Source organism: Ranitomeya variabilis, chromosome 1, assembly GCF_051348905.1.
Source record: "Ranitomeya variabilis isolate aRanVar5 chromosome 1, aRanVar5.hap1, whole genome shotgun sequence".
NCBI lineage: Eukaryota > Metazoa > Chordata > Amphibia > Anura > Dendrobatidae > Ranitomeya > Ranitomeya variabilis.
Genome location: NC_135232.1, coordinates 92,116,641 through 92,134,588, shown reverse-complemented (window position 1 = coordinate 92,134,588; position 17,948 = coordinate 92,116,641).

The window sequence follows — 17,948 nt, the reverse complement described above, 5'->3', positions numbered from 1 at the left end:
GGTGGCCCCAGAGTGTAACTCCGTATCCTGGGGTGAAGAGCAACCGCAGATGAGAGATGTCCCCCGCCGAGGTCGACGATCCGGACTGAAGCGCCCTTCAGACAGACGCAGACGTGAGTGCTGGTCATTGTTGTGAACTCTGTTTTTGGGCTCCCTCTTGTGGTCACAAGTGGTACTCTGGTGGCTCTTTTTGTCATTCTGCAGGTCTGTGGCTGGGATCAGCTGTCTTGTTATATGCTGGTTGGTTTCCTATTTAGCTCACCTGGACTTTCAGTTGTTGCCTGCTGTCGATGTATTCAGTGCTATTTTGATCTCTCCTGACTACCTTCATTATCAGTCTCTCCAAGAGAAGCTAAGTTTCTGTTTGTTCATTTTTTGATCATCAGTGTTCAATATGTTTCTTGGTTTACTATCTGTCTTTGTCCAGCTTGCTAATATGTGATTTCCTTGCTTGCTGGTAGCTCTAGAGGGCTGAGTTTCTCCCCTCACACCGTTAGTTGGTGTGGGGGTTCTTGAATTCTCAGCGTGGATATTTTGTATAGGGTTTTCTACTGACCGCACAGTTTCCTATCTGTCTTCTGCTATCTAGTACTAGCGGGCCTCATTTGCTGAATCTGTTTTCATTTCTTCGTTTGTATTTTCCCCTTACCTCACCGTTATTATTTGTTGGGGGCTTTCTATATCTTTGGGGTTATTTCTCTGAGGCAAGTGAGGTCTTACTTTCTATCTCTAGGGGTAGATAGTTTCTCAGGCTGCGTCGTGACGTCTAGGAATTCAGGCACGTTCACCGGCTACCTTTAGTGTGTTTGGTTAGAATCAGGATTGCGGTCAGTCCTGTTACCACCTCCCTAGAGCTCGTTCTATGTTCAGTTACTTAGCTCATCAGTTCTGTGATCCTCAGCTACTAAGGATCATAACAGTACAGCAGGCCAAAGAGTGTTTAATGCATCGCAGAAGTGGGATAAGAGAAGTCCTGAGTGCAATTTTTTTTTTCTCCCTTTGCTGCAGTCTGTCCAGCTTCTCTCATCCCCTTAATCTCTGGGTGGCTTTGAGTTCAGCTGCAGACATGGATATTCAGAGTCTGACTTCTAGTGTGGATCATCTTGCTGCAAGGGTGCAAAGCATTCAGGATTTTGTTGTTCACAGTCCTATGTCAGAGCCAAAAATACCTATTCCTGAGTTGTTTTCTGGAGATAGATCTAGGTTTCTGAATTTTAAGAATAATTGTAAATTATTTCTATCCTTGAGACCTCGTTCCTCTGGTGATTCCGCTCGGCAAGTTAAAATTGTTATCTCCTTGTTACGTGGCGACCCTCAAGATTGGGCTTTCTCCCTGGCGCCAGGAGATCCTGCATTGCTGAATGTGGATGCGTTTTTTCTGGCGCTTGGACTGCTTTATGAGAAACCTAATCTTGAGAACCAGGCAGAAAAGGCTTTGCTGGCCCTATCTCAGGGACAGGATGAAGCAGAGGTGTATTGTCAAAAATTTAGGAAATGGTCAGTGCTTACTCAATGGAATGAGTGTGCCCTGGCTGCAAATTTCAGAGAAGGTCTTTCTGAAGCCATTAAGAATGTTATGGTGGGGTTCCCCACGCCTGCAAGTCTGAATGACTCAATGGCTTTGGCCATTCAGATTGATCGGCGTTTGCGGGAGCGCAAATCTGCGCACCATCTGGCGGTGTTTTTCTGAACAGAGACCTGAGTCTATGCAATGTGACAGAATTCTGACCAGAATTGAGCGGCAAAGTCATAGACGTCAAAATGGGTTGTGCTTTTACTGTGGTGATTCTACTCATGTTATCTCAGCATGCTCTAAGCGCTTAAAAAAAATCGCTAAATCTGTCACCGTTGGTACTATACAGCCTAAATTCATTTTGTCTATTACTTTAACTTGTTCTTTGTCATCCTACTCGGTTATGGCTTTTGTGGATTCAGGTGCTGCCCTGAACCTGATGAATTTGTCGTTTGCCAGGCGCTGTGGTTTGGTCCTGGAGCCTTTAAAATTCCCTATTCCACTGAGGGGAATTGATGCTACACCATTGGCTGAGAATAAGCCTCAGTATTGGACTCAAGTGACCATGTGCATGACTCCTGTACATCAGGAGGTGATTCGCTTTCTTGTGCTGCATAATTTGCATGATGTTGTCGTTTTGGGTCTGCCATAGTTGCAGGCCCATAATCCAGTTCTGGATTGGAAAGCTATGTCTGTGTCAAGTTGGGGTTGCCAGGGGATTCATGGCGATGCTCCTTTGGTGTCCATTGCTTCTTCCACTCCTTCTGAGGTCCCTGAGTTTTTGTCGGACTACCAGGATGTATTTGATTTGTCCAGATCCGGTGCCCTGCCTCCTCATAGGGATTGTGATTGTGCTATAAATTTGATTCCTGGTAGTAAGTTCCCTAAGGGACGACTTTTTAATTTGTCTGTACCAGAACATGCCGCTATGCGGAGTTATATAAAGGAGTCTTTGGAGAAGGGACATATTCAGCCGTCCTCATCCCCTCTTGGTGCAGGATTCTTTTTTGTGTCCAAGAAGGATGGTTCTCTGAGACCTTGTATAGATTATCGTCTTCTAAATAAAATCACGGTCAAATTTCAGTATCCTTTGCCATTATTGTCTGATCTGTTTGCTCGGATTAAGGGGTCCAGTTGGTTCACGAAGATAGATCTTCGTGGTGCGTATAACCTTGTGCGTATTAAGCAGGGGGATGAATGGAAAACAGCATTTAATACGCCCGAAGGCCATTTTGAGTACTTGGTCATGCCTTTTGGACTCTCTAATGCTCCTTCTGTGTTTCAGTCCTTCATGCATGACATCTTCCGAGAATATCTGGATAAATTTATGATTGTGTATCTGGATGACATTTTGGTCTTTTCTGAGGATTGGGAGTCCCATGTGAAGCAGGTCAGGATGGTATTTCAGGTCCTGCGTGCTAATGTCTTATTTGTGAAGGGCTCAAAATGTCTCTTCGGAGTACAGAAGGTTTCCTTTTTGGGTTTTATTTTTTCTCCTTCTACTATTGAGATGGACCCAGTCAAGGTCCAGGCTATTCATGACTGGACTCGGCCTACATCTGTTAAGAGTCTTCAGAAGTTCTTGGGTTTTGCTAATTTTTACCATCGCTTCATTGCTAATTTTTCTGGCGTGGTTAAACCCTTGACGGATTTGACCAAGAAGGGTTCTGATGTGACGAATTGATCTTCTGCGGCCGTGGAAGCCTTTCAGGAGCTGAAGCGCCGGTTTTCTTCGGCTCCAGTTTTATGTCAGCCTGATATCACTCTTCCTTTTCAGGTCGAGGTTGATGCTTCTGAGATTGGAGCAGGGGCTGTTTTGTCGCAGAGAAGCTCTGATTGCTCTGTGATGAAGCCTTGTGCCTTCTTTTCAAGAAAGTTTTCGCCTGCCGAGCGGAATTATGATGTTGGTAATCGGGAGTTGTTGGCTTTGAAGTGGGCATTTGAGGAGTGGCGACATTGGCTCGAGGGAGCTAAGCATCGTGTGGTGGTCTTGACTGATCACAAAAATCTGATCTATCTCGAGTCTGCCAAGCGGCTGAATCCTAGACAGGCTCGTTGGTCATTGTTTTTCTCCCGTTTCGATTTCGTGGTCTCGTACCTGCCTGGTTCGAAGAACGTGAAGGCTGATGCTCTTTCTAGGAGTTTTGTGCCTGACTCTCCGGGAGTTTCAGAGCCGGCTGGTATCCTCAGAGAGGGAGTGATTTTGTCTGCCATTTCCCCAGATTTGCGACGAGTGCTGCAGGAATTTCAGGCGGATAGACCTGACCGTTGTCCACCAGAGAGACTGTTTGTCCCAGATAGATGGACCAGCAGAGTTATTTCCGAGGTTCATTCTTCGGTGTTGGCAGGTCATCCTGGGATTTTTGGTACCAGAGATTTGGTGGCTAGATCCTTCTGGTGGCCTTCCTTGTCGCAGGATGTGCGTTCCTTTGTGCAGTCCTGTGGGATTTGTGCTCGGGCTAAGCCTTGCTGTTCTCGTGCCAGCGGTTTGCTTTTGCCTTTGCCTGTTCCGAAGAGGCCTTGGACGCACATTTCCATGGATTTTATTTCGGATTTTCCAGTCTCTCAGAGAATGTCTGTCATCTGGGTGGTGTGTGATCATTTTTCTAAAATGGTCCATTTGGTGCCCTTTCCTAAGTTGCCTTCCTCCTCCGATTTGGTTCCTCTATTTTTTCAGAATGTGGTTTGCTTGCACGGCATCCCTGAAAATATTGTGTCTGACAGAGGATCCCAGTTTGTTTCCAGATTTTGGCGGATCTTTTGTGCTAAGATGGGCATTGATTTGTCTTTTTTTTCTGCCTTCCATCCTCAGACGAATGGCCAAACCGAGCGAACTAATCAGACCTTGGAAACTTATTTAAGATGTTTTGTTTCTGCTGATCAGGATGATTGGGTTACTTTTTTGCCATTGGCCGAGTTTGCCCTTAATAATCGGGCTAGTTCTGCTACTTTGGTTTCACCTTTTTTTTGTAATTCTGGCTTTCATCCTCGTTTTTCCTCGGGTCAGGTGGAGCCATCTGACTGTCCTGGGGTGGATTCTGTGGTGGATAGGTTGCAGCAGATTTGGAACCATGTGGTGGACAATTTGAAGTTGTCACAGGAGAAGGCTCAGCGCTTTGCCAACCGCCATCGCGGTGTGGGTCCCCGACTTCGTGTTGGGGATTTGGTATGGCTGTCTTCTCGGTATGTTCCTATGAAGGTCTCCTCTCCTAAGTTCAAGCCTCGTTTCATCGGTCCTTATAAGATTTTGGAAATCCTTAACCCTGTGTCATTTCGTTTGGACCTCCCAGCGTCGTTTGCCATTCATAATGTGTTCCATAGGTCTTTGTTGCGGAGGTATGTGGTGCCTTTGGTTCCTTCTGTTGAGCCCCCTGCTCCGGTGCTGGTTGAGGGAGAATTGGAGTACGTAGTGGAGAAGATCTTGGATTCTCGTATTTCTAGATGGAGGCTTCAGTATTTGGTTAAGTGGAAGGGCTATGGTCAGGAGGATAATTCCTGGGTTGTCGCCTCTGATGTTCATGCGGCCGATTTGTTTCATGCCTTCCATGTTGCTCATCCTGATCGCCCTGGGGGTTTTGATGAGGGTTCGGTGACCCCTCCTCAAGAGGGGGGTACTGTTGTGAACTCTGTTTTTGGGCTCCCTCTTGTGGTCACAAGTGGTACTGTGTGAGTGCTATCTTTGGGCTCCCTCTGGTGGCTCTTTTTGTCATTCTGCAGGTCTGTGGCTGGGATCAGCTGTCTCGTTATATGCTGGTTGGTTTCCTATTTAGCTCACCTGGACTTTCAGTTGTTGCCTGCTGTCGATGTATTCAGTGCTATTTTGATCTCTCCTGACTACCTTCGTTATCAGTCTCTCCAAGAGAAGCTAAGTTTCTGTTTGTTCATTTTTTGATCATCAGTGTTCAATATGTTTCTTGGTTTATTATCTGTCTTTGTCCAGCTTGCTAATATGTGATTTCCTTGCTTGCTGGTAGCTCTAGAGGGCTGAGTTTCTCCCCTCACACCGTTAGTTGGTGTGGGGGTTCTTGAATTCTCAGCGTGGATATTTTGTATAGGGTTTTCTACTGACCGCACAGTTTCCTATCTGTCTTCTGCTATCTAGTACTAGCGGGCCTCATTTGCTGAATCTGTTTTCATTTCTTCGTTTGTATTTTCCCCTTACCTCACTGTTATTATTTGTTGGGGGCTTTCTATATCTTTGGGGTTATTTCTCTGAGGCAAGTGAGGTCTTACTTTCTATCTCTAGGGGTAGCTAGTTTCTCAGGCTGCGTCGTGACGTCTGGGAATTCAGGCACGTTCACCGGCTACCTTTAGTGTGTTTGGTTAGAATCAGGATTGCGGTCAGTCCAGTTACCACCTCCCTAGAGCTCGTTCTATGTTCAGTTACTTAGCTCCTCAGTTCTGTGATCCTCAGCTACTAAGGATCATAACAGGTCATGCAGAAAGGTGGGACACATTTCCAGAAATTTCCCTACCCGAGAAGAGTGGTGGCGGAGATCCGCTCACCCCTCTGAGGGTCCTGCTAACTGGAGGGAACGTCGCCCCTGGAGGGAATGGTACAGCAGGAAGAGAAGAGTTCCACCAAGGGCAAGACAGTACCACAATGTCGGACACCAAGGAGAGGTGGAGAAGGTGTCAGGCATCTCTGGTGAAATGACTGCACTGTCCCAACACGTAAAGGCGAACCTGGTGGATCTACAGCCTGGGTCTGAAGGTTTTGTTGGTGAGACTCAGTCCGGCGGGAAGAAAGTGATGTTCACTCGAGAGGACCACCAAAGTGCTTTACTACCCTGCCCAGCACGAGGTCCTGAAGAAGGAGAGAAAGTGCCAAGTGTTCCTGCGACACTCGTTTTCAAGGTCCGAGCCAATGAGAAGGAGGAACCACTGATGTCATCCCTTGAGGTGAAGAATGTGCTGGCTGACAGCTCACCAGTTCCTGATCGGACAGGGGAAATGGAGCAGCTGTGTGAGACAGGGCGTGTGGCTGAGAAACCCTGGGAAATGATGCCCGCAGAGCCCGGCGCAGATGACAAAGAGTCCGGCCTGCATGGTCTTAATTCATCTGACTCAAGCTTTGACGAGAATGCTCCTGTCAAAGAGAGGGGGAGCTATGGAGAAGAATTGCTTGTACTAAGCCCCCAAACTGAGGAGCCTGAACAAGAAGTCCCTAAAGTTTCCGATAACGACAAGGAGGAGGATGAATCATCTACGCAGACATCTGCTAGCGGCAAAGCTAAGAAGAAGAAGAAAAAGAAGAAGACAGCAGTTGTTGATGAAGCAGAGAAAGCATATCTCAACCTGACTGATGAGCAGCTCCTAAGCCATTTAGTCTGGTAGTATGTACAAGAAGAAAGGCAGAAGGAGATGCGAGAATCGCAGGTATCTGACTCCCCTCCAAAGAACAAAGAGAAGCACGAAGAGTCCTCGCCCGTGGAATGGCGAGCTTTAAGAGAGGGGGAATGTAAGGAGGTTGCTTTCCCTGCTCCTTGCCTGGAACCACTTTGTCAGACAGCTGGGTTGTTGGGGGGAAGACTTTCTGCCCTGGACAGAGGGGACGTGGTGACTGCTGGGAAAAGAGAGGGGAGTGGTCAGAAAAGTGCGGGAGAGAGAGCGCGCCAGAGAGGGGACAGCGTGCCAGAGAGAAAGCAGGCTGCAGCACCGCGCTCCCCATGACAGAGTGCTCCCCGTGAGGGCACTAAGGCTGGAGTGAGAGTGGGGACTTGGAAGCCTCCATAATCTGAGAAAACTCTTCCCCTGACAGTGCAGAGACAGTGACTCAGTGCAGCCCTGGTGGCCGCAGTGACAAGCAAAGATCCCTGAGTGTGATAAGTAACTGTCCAGTGTGTGTGTGACATCGTTACTACCTAGAAGCTGCCTGGCTTACGGAGACACCTGCAGCAGTGATGGAGAGACTGTGCTATTTCCTGGTTCCAGTTTCACTTTGAGAAGAACAGGCTGCAGAGGCTTAACCCCGGACTTTCCAGGAGACACAGAAGAGACTTCAGGATCTCAAGCCCTGCTAGTGACTGTATCCACATTGTAAAAAGGACCCTCCAGTCAGGACCTCCCTGGGCTGATAAGTTATAAGAACACTCGTTAACCCTTTTGATTCCGCTTAACTGTTTATTGTTTTACTCCATTAACCCCCTGTTTACTCCCTGCGAGGAGAATTTTTCCCCTGTTAATAAATCCCCTTCAACAGTTGGTCTGTCTGTTCCGTGGTGACATACGCAACCCTGCACTCTATTACACTGGCACCTCAGGAGGAGGCAGCCTGTGCAGGGCAGAACTCCTTCTGGTTTCCACTCCTTTTTCTATGACTTCTTTCTCACTCTCTCTACAATACAGTTCGCTTTCATGTCCTTCCTTAGGAACTGCCGCACGTGGGGCAGGCGCAGCTCCGTGTCCTTCTGTCTAGGCCTCTGACAGGATCCCACCCCTGTCAGAGACCAACTACCTGAGCAAAAGCTCAGCCAGCAACTGCCTAACTTCCTATCCAGGCCACCAGTTTTACCTAATTGTGAAGAGTGCCCTAATAAATAGAAGCATAGCTCCCCCTGGTGGACTGGAGTGTGAAATGTGTTGTATGTTTGTGGTACCTGGTAAAGAGATCTCCTTTATTGCCTCCAAATGTAACATCACTCCCCCCTAGAGGAGAATGATATTACTTCAACAACCAGGACCCTGGGGCTCTGCATGAAGATGCCGGGGCCACGTACACAGGTGGTCAAAATTGTTAGTACCCCTCGTTTAATGACAGAAAAACCCACAATGGTCACATAAATAACTTGAATCTGACAAAAGTAAAGATAAATAAAAGATCTATGAAAATGAACAAATGAAAGTCAGACATTGCTTTTCAACCATGCTTCCACACAATTTAAAAAAAAAATAAAACTCATGAAATAGGACTGGACAGAAATGATGGTACCACTGAAAATAATGTGACAAAAGGGAAATGTTAAATCAAGGTGTGTCCACTAACTAGTATCATAGGTGTTTACAATCTTGGAATCAGTGAGTGGGCCTGTATATAGGGCTACAGATACTCACTGTGCTGTTTGGTGACATGGTGTGTATCACACTCAACATGGACCAGAGGAAGCGAAGGAAAGAGTTGTCTCAGGATATTAGAAAGAAAATTATAGACAAACATGTTAAAGGTAAAAGTTATAAGACCATTTCCAAGCAGCTTGATGTTCTTGTGACTACAGTTGCACATATTGTTCAGAAATTTAAGATCCATGGGACTGTAGCTAACCTCACCGGACGTGGCTGCAAGAGGAAAATTGCTGACAAATCAAAGAGATGGATAATATGAATGGTAACAAAAGAGCACAGAAAAACTTCTAAACAAATTAAACTCTAAACAAAGGTAAACTTGAAGCTCAAAGAACATGAGTGTCAGATCGCACCCTCCGTCGTTGTATGAGCCAAAGTGGACTTCATGGGAGAAGACAACTGTTGAAAAAAATCATGAAAAAAGACTAGAATTTGCCAAACTACATGTTGCCAAGCCACAAAGCTTCTGGGAGAATGTCCTATGGACAAATCAGACAAAAACGGAACTTTTTGGCAAGGCACATCAGCTGTATGTTCACAGATGGATAAATGAAGCATATCAAGAAAAGAACTCTCTCCTTACTGTGAAACATGGAGGAGGCTCTGTTATATTCTGGGGCTGCTTTGCTGTGTCTGGCACAGGGTGTCTAGAATCTGTGCAGGGTACAATGAAACCTCAAGACTATCAAGGGATTCTAGAGAGAAATGTGCTGCCAGTGTCAGAAAGCTTGGTGTCAGTCGCAGATCATGTGTCTTGCTACAGGATAATGACCCAAAACACACAGCTAAAACCAAGAATGGCTAAGAGGGAAACATTGGACTATTCTGAAGTGGCCTTCTATGAGACCTGACCTAAATCCTATTGAACATCTTTAGAAAGAGCTGAAACATACCATCTGAAAAAGGCAACCTTCAAACACGAAACAACTGGAGCATTTTGCACTTGAGTAGCAGGCCAAAATACCTGTCGAGAGGTGCAGAAGTCTCATTGACAGTTACAGGAATCGTTTGAGTGCAGTGATTGCCTCAAAAGGTTGTGTAATTTTAAGTTAAGGGTATCATCATTTCTGTCCAGACCTATTTCATGAGTTTTATTTTTTTTAAATTCTGTGGAAGCATGGTTGAAAAGCAATGTCTGACTTTCTTTTGTTCATTTTCATAGATTTTTTATTTATTATTATTTATTTATTTATTACTTTTGTCAGACTCAAGTTATTTTTGTGACCATTGTGAGTTTTTCTGTCATTAAACTAGGGGTACCAACAATTTTGACCATGTGTGTACCTTGCTTTAATCTGCCCTCAGTCTGCACCCTACTCCCACCCAGGAAAGAAGGAAGTAGCAGTGTACCGTAATACACCAACCAGACTAACAAGGTCATGCAAACAGGGATAAAGGAAAATACCAATCATACTAATATATACATGTAAACAACAAAGGTAAAAATTGGGGAGTGGAGGATACGGTTAAACCAAAGTAGGAGAAGAAAGGAAATTATCACATACTCAAAACCTAACAACAGTCACAGATAATCCCACCAAACCTTATCCAATAACAATCACCAACAACCACCAGCCATGCAGCAAAAGCTATCTCTGACAATAAGTTCTAGCCATGAACTAGTTTATATAGGAAATGGGAGTGGCTAACAGTGCACAGATGAGAGCCTTAAGGCAGGAATGCTTCTGGAGCTGTCAACTGAGCAGATTAACCCCTGCACTGCAGGGACTGACAGGGAATTGTCTCCTGATGTTGTGGCTTGAAGGATTTCTCCACCTAAGCGAGTTGGGGCTCCATCTTACCTATCCTCAGCAACTGGTGAGATTGTTCCAATATTACATTTGTGTACATATCTTTTCCAATTGATCTTACCCCTCCCTTTATTTTGTGATAACTGCTAATACTAATGCAACCAAGGTTATCTGTTTATCTGTATTGGCATTTGATAAATGCTTCCTCTATAGGCATTATTTCAATTTAATCAGGTACCTTGGGTTGAGTGATAGGACACTGGACCACTGCCAGCATCTGCACAAAAATCCTTAATAAGCACTAAATTTTGTATGGCACATCCCCTGACAGGGTATACCCAGTAGTACTTTTTTATTGATACACTTTTTTTTTTTTTTTTTGGGTGACAGTTTATTTAATATATTCCTTTATTTGGTTATACATTAAAAGTTATGTTTTAATTCCTGCTTATGCTATGTTCTCAAGATTTTGGTAGGATCATGTGATACAATTAAACTATTATATATTGCTGTTTTCACGTATAAGGAAAATTACTAAGTAGGCAGTGATATGTAAAAAGGTAAAAATTGCACCAGTAAAACTGGTGTGCAAAAACATATATGTCTAGTCAAATGTTTACATTTTGTAACAATTTTTTTTTCTTTTTTACAACATTCAACCACTTTCCCAAAATTAATGTTAAAAGAAATGCTAAGTACAGTAGGTACACACCCAAAACAAGCCTGCATTTCTCTGCGTTATGTGAACACTTTTTGTGGCAGTCTGACAGCTCTTAATAGTGCTTCCATAGACAGGCTTATTTCTAGCCACTCCATCTATCAGATCATAGGAGTTTCCCTGGCCCTCACTCTTTAACCCTTGTACTGTGACTCATACATGAGAGGAGCCCCTGGGTTGGTGCCATGGAGTAGGCTGCTAGCCAGAGAAGCAAGCTGGAAGCAGGAAGGATGCTCATGCAGGGTCATTACCAAGAAGTCAAAGCCAGGGACAGAAGAGAACTATCAGTAAACAAAGGTCAGGATCAGAGTCAAATAGACTGAGCAGGAGCTGAGCAACAGAATTCTAGTATAGACTATAACTACCAGTGGAAGACTGAGACTCAGGAGAGTATATATCTTTATTGCTAAACTGTGATCTCTGATCTCCTCTCACTTTCCAGAATCACCCTAAATGCTAGATAATGACACTCCCTCTGGATTGGCTGCGCTATATCATTTGATGATGTGATGTGATACCTGTAGGCACTATGGAGCAGTCAACGTAGTTACCCCTGGGGTCATGTAAGCCTTCAATGACTGATGCATTTTTATGCAATTTGTAAAATGGTACCGTTTTTTAATGATTTGCACTAATCAAATCAATAATTATTGAAATTAGAAAGACAATGTGAATTTCATAAAATTTGTCATGAATTTAATTCTCATTGAATCAATTTGCTAATTTCAACTATGTTAAGGGTAATGTATGTGTGCTTTAGTCATCTTCATATCAATGACATCAAGCAGTTGTTGCTTTTATGAAGAAAGGGATTTTGGTACTTTTTTGGATGCAGTTTCATATTAATATGCAGTCAATTCTGTTTATTTTATGAAACATTGTGAAAACATTTTGAGACAAACAAAACATGTACAAAATACTCATTCTTTAATGCAATCATTAACAATAGTTTACCAACATTTCCTTCAGTATATTATTCAGTATATTATTGCTTTTATTAACCAAGCTCAACTAGACATTCTTATTTACTTGTATCGGTTCTATACAAAAGCATATGTCTCAGATGCTAAACAATGAAGTGACCCATGTGCTGTATTTATTGATAAATCCATGAGGTTACATACCAGAGCACCATCATAGCTGAAGAATTCAATTTACCCTATGACAATGAAATAACTGAAGACAGGAAATTAATGTGGCTAGATGAGATGTTTTCAACTTTAGATTCACAGCAACCACTGTTTCTGCAGCCTACCGAAACAACTTTTACAAAAAATAGTTTAAAATAGTAAATAAATATAGTATCTAATTTTTTTATTCATTTTAAAAAGAACCTGCCATTTCATATAAAGATATAATTTCTTTACCTTGAGTGAAAGCCGCTGTTTTCCTGAATCTGGCATAATTTTACTTTTGTTCCTACATCTCTACATTCCTAAGATATGGTCCTTTCTTTCCTCTATGTGCATATGGTCTAGTCATCCATGGGGATGTGGTCCACAACATTTCCCTATGGACGCTTTTTTGAGGACCATGCCCATATGGCTAAAGGTACTAGATTTATATACAGGTAGCAGAGAGCAATATCTTAGGAATGGATTGCCGCAGGAACATAAAAAATACCCCAGGTTTAGAAGAACAAGGTAATTTTGAAACAATTTTAAAATTACATGGTTACAAATTACCATTTCAGTGTGGAAGAGAAATTGAACTCTAGTGCACTTATTGAAGGTAGCAATATTTAAAGTCAATGTTAACACTTTAACAAGCCTTTCTACATGACTAAGGATAAGAAGCCAAACCAGACCCTTAATTGGTAGTCATGTGTTTAATAGTTTAATACTTAAGGAAAGTGAAAGTTTCTCTTTAAAAAATGCAATTTTGGTAAATTTGGTCAAAATGTTTGGGATTAGAATCAGATATTATTCAGTAATACTTGTGTAGTATTGTAATGTATGCATGTTTACACATGCCAATGTGTACACGTGCCGTACTATTGGCATCACTGCTCAGCAATTGGCAGTAACATAACACATGCTGGCTACATTTAAAAAAAAGTCTGGTAGCACCACTAATTTCTAGATCATCTGGGAAAGCAGGGGTGAGGTGTGTTTTGTTTTGTCATGCCATTGACTTGCATATTTATTGGGCATCATCCTACTCCCTGCATTCACAGCTCTGCTCCTCCCAGTGTCAGGTTATCTCTCTGAGCCACCTCTTGCAGCATTCCTAACACTGCTGCAGTCTTGTGTTGCTGGAGAGTATCTACCTGGCTATAGGGAGGTGTGGCCAGATTCTTCAGGACTTTAACCCACAGTATCCTGCAGACGTTTCCACAGCCAATCTCCAGCCAGCAGGAAATATATTATGCATCTCCTCCCTCCACACCTTGCCTGAATTTGGGCTCCTAACTGCAGTTCCTCCCTAGTATCCTGTCTTGGTGCATTATTGGTTTATCTCTCCTGCTACAGAAACAGGTTGTTAACTCGTATTGTCAGACCTCTCTGCTCCTGACCCTGGCTTCATATTTTGGTCCTGTGCTGCCTTCTCTGAGCTCAGACTGTTTGACCACATCTCTGTCTGTGTCCTCATGTTGTGCCTCTGACCTTTTGGTCAACTGTTGAAAGTCTGGGAACTGCCATGGTGTGGTACTTGGTGACTACCATAATGGCCCAAGCCTATCTTCACCATCAGTGGCTCTAGTGAAGACCAGGTAATCACCAGGTAAACCCCTCCAGGGTAAACCCAGCCTGTGGGGCAGTGGGTCCACACTCAATGCCGTCACATTTTGCTTATTTATAAAATGACAACCTCGAAAAAACAATGAATAAATACCTTTCAGTAAGTAAATAATTTATAATAATACATGTGTATCACATAGGGTAGTCAGAGGCACTCTTTTATCAAAAAAGCATAAAAGCCATCACACCTCGACAAGTTGTACCAAATCATGCTGGCTACTAGCTCTAGTATATCACCATGCTATGGACCTCCAAATAGAGGGGGGCAGAGAGGGACTTGGGCCTAACTGTTTTACACCTGCCTGTAGAAAGCTAAATAGAGACCATCAGGGGTAAACCTAGCCTCTCTGCTGCCTGAGGCAAACTTTAAAACGGTGCCCCCAAACACTAGTATGTCAGCGTCACCACACACACATACAAGAACCACACAAAAGAATCCAGAACAAGGGTCATTAATAGCGATGGCAGACCTGGCACAAACATACAGATACACAGTGATGGCTGGCAGAGCTGTGGTCCTGTAGGCAGACACAGTCCTGCATCCTTAGAGCACAGGAGGCAGCACTGATTGCCAACCTATTATTTCTGGCACGTGCCTACAAAACTCTGGGCAGCTCCTCCAACTGGCACTGACCAGTCAGATATGTCCACCATGCAGCATCGTCCACACATCACATGCAATGACCTGTAGTCTGAGCATCAACAAGCCACCACTGAACTAACCTGGTAAAATGGCGCATCTTTCAAAAAAGACCACGCCTCCTTCTCCCAAAACGGGAAGAGGGATGAACTCCACCGACCAACCGCCACTCAGGAGGAACACGGCTGGGATGACTGTATGTACCGAGGGGCAGCAATGGACCTGGTGTGTAAGTTATGGGCAATCAGTCCTGGATGAGAGGCATATGTGAAAGGGACAATGCATCCTGAACCAGGGTCATACATTGAAATCATGGGGCCCCATAGCAGAAATTGTAATTGGGCCCCCCCTCAAAAAAATAATATTTGGCTGGGTCATATAATATCTCACGTCTTTGCTGCCATTACAAAGTAATTTTCCTCCTATTGAAGCCCCTAGATTTCTCTTTCATTTTTTCATTGCCCCCATAAAGTGTGATGCCAACAAAAGTGTCCCAAAAACACTGTGATCCCCCTCACAGTGAATTGTTCCACAGGATGCTCCACACACATGGCATGATGACCCTACTGTACTCCCCGTCAACTACTCTGGCACAGTATGATTCCCATCTGTGACCCCCACACAGCCCTCCATATAGTATAATGGACCCACATACAGCATAATGGCCCCTACATCTCTTCACACTGTATAATTCCCCCCAACACAGCCCTCAAATCGCCCCCCATAAAGCATAAAGGTTTCCTCATAGCCTTCATTATTAAACCACAGAAAAAATTAAAAAAGCAACTTACCAGGGCCATGTAACACTATGCCAGAGCCGGCGCCAGCACCCGGCGCACCCGGGCAAGTGCCGGGGCCCTGAGCAGGCAGGGGGCCCACTCACCATCGGGGACACTGGCGCGCTATAGTGCTGGCCCCCACGAGTGGACCCCCCGCCTGCTCCGGGCCCCGTCACTTGCGATATTTACCTCTCTCGGTTCCAGCGCTGCAGCATCTTCCATCCTCTGACTGTGACGTTCAGGTCAGAGGGCGCGATGATGTCACCAGTGAGCGCCCTCTGCCTGAGCAGTCGCAGCACAAAGAGCAGGAAGACGCCGACGGTGAGGAGTCCAGAGCAGAGCAGCGTCAAGTGTCATGAATCCCAATGGCTAGGGATAGCACAGGACAAGCAAAGTACAAATATATTACGGACGAGCTCTAGGGTGATGGAACCTGGGCTGACCGCTGCCCTACGCCTGACAAACGCAACTAGAGATAGCCAGGGAGCGTGCCTACGTTGGTTCTAGATGCCACGCACCAGCCTAAGAGCTAACTAGCACTGCAGAGAAAATAAAGACCTCACTTGCCTCCAGCGGAATGAACCCCAAAAGATATAGTTGCCCCCCACATGTATTGACGGTGAAATGAGAGGAAGGCACACACATAGAGATGATATATATAGTTTTAGCAAATTGAGGCCCGCTGTAAACTAGGAAGCAGAACGATACAAAAGGGGACTGAGCGGTCAGCAAAAAACCCTAATCAAAAAAACCATCCTGAGATTACAAGAACCCATGTGCCAACTCATGGCACATGGGGAGAACCTCAGTCCACTAGAGCTACCAGCTAGCATAGAGACATAATAAGCAAGCTGGACAAAAAACCAAACAACAGAAAATCAGCACTTAGCTTATCCTGAAAGATCTGGGAGCAGGTAGGCAGGAACCAAACAGAGCACATCTGAATACATTGATAGCCGGCAAGGGAAATGACAGAAAGGCCAGGTAAAATAGGAAACACCCAGCCACTGATGGACAGGTGGAAACCAAAGGCCGCAACCCACCAAAGTCACCCAGTACCAGCAGTAACCACCAGAGGGAGCCCACAAACAGAATCCACAACAGTACCCCCCCCCTTGAGGAGGGGTCACCGAACCCTCACGAGAACCCCCAGGGCGATCAGGGTGAGCTCTATGGAAGGCGCGGACCAAATCAGTCGCATGAACATCGGAGGCGACCACCCAGGAATTATCCTCCTGACCATAACCCTTCCACTTAACCAAATACTGGAGTTTGCATCTGGAAACACGAGAATCCAAGATCTTCTCAACAACATACTCCAATTCTCCCTCCACCAGCACCGGAGCAGGAGGCTCAACCGAAGGAACAACGGGCACCTCATACCTCCGCAACAACGACCGATGGAACACATTATGAATAGCAAACGATGCTGGGAGATCCAAACGAAAAGATACAGGGTTAAGAATCTCCGAGATCCTATAAGGACCGATGAACCGAGGCTTGAACTTAGGAGAAGAGACCTTCATAGGGACAAAACGAGAAGACAACCACACCAAATCCCCAACAAGAAGTCGGGGACCCACGCGGCGACGGCGATTAGCAAACTGCTGAGTCTTCTCCTGAGATAACTTCAAATTGTCCACCACCTGATTCCAAATCTGATGTAGCCTGTCCACCACCACGTCCACTCCAGGACAATCCGAAGGCTCCACCTGACCAGAGGAAAAACGAGGATGAAACCCCGAATTACAAAAAAAAGGAGAGACCAACGTGGCCGAACTAGCCCGATTATTAAGAGCAAATTCGGCCAGTGGCAAAAAAGCAACCCAGTCATCTTGATCAGCAGAAACAAAACACCTCAAATAAGTTTCCAAGGTCTGATTAGTTCGCTCCGTCTGGCCATTCGTCTGAGGATGGAATGCAGACGAGAAAGACAAATCAATGCCCATCTTGGCACAAAACGTCCGCCAAAATCTAGACACAAACTGGGATCCCCTGTCAGAAACGATATTCTCCGGAATCCCATGCAAACGAACCACGTTCTGAAAAAATAAAGGGACCAACTCAGAGGAGGAAGGCAACTTAGGCAAGGGCACCAAATGAACCATCTTAGAAAAGCGGTCACACACAACCCAGATAACGGACATTTTCTGTGAAACTGGGAGATCAGAAATAAAATCCATGGAAATGTGCGTCCAAGGCCTCTTCGGGATGGGCAAGGATAACAACAACCCACTGGCCCGAGAACAGCAAGGCTTAGCTCGAGCACACACTTCACAAGACTGCACAAAGGTACGCACATCCCTAGACAAGGAAGGCCACCAAAAAGACCTGGCCACCAAGTCTCTAGTACCAAATATTCCAGGATGACCAGCCAACACAGAAGAATGGACCTCGGAGATGACTCTACTGGTCCAATCATCCGGAACAAACAGTCTTTCTGGTGGACAACGATCCGGTTTATCCACCTGAAACTCCTGCAATGCACGTCGCAAGTCTGGGGATACGGCGGACAATATTACCCCATCCCTAAGGATACCAGTAGGCCCAGAGTCTCCAGGAGAGTCAGGCACAAAACTCCTGGAAAGAGCATCTGCCTTCACATTCTTTGAACCTGGCAGGTATGAAACCACGAAATTGAAACGAGAAAAAAACAATGACCAACGAGCCTGTCTAGGATTCAAACGCCTGGCAGACTCAAGGTAAATGAGATTCTTGTGATCAGTCAAGACCACCACACGATG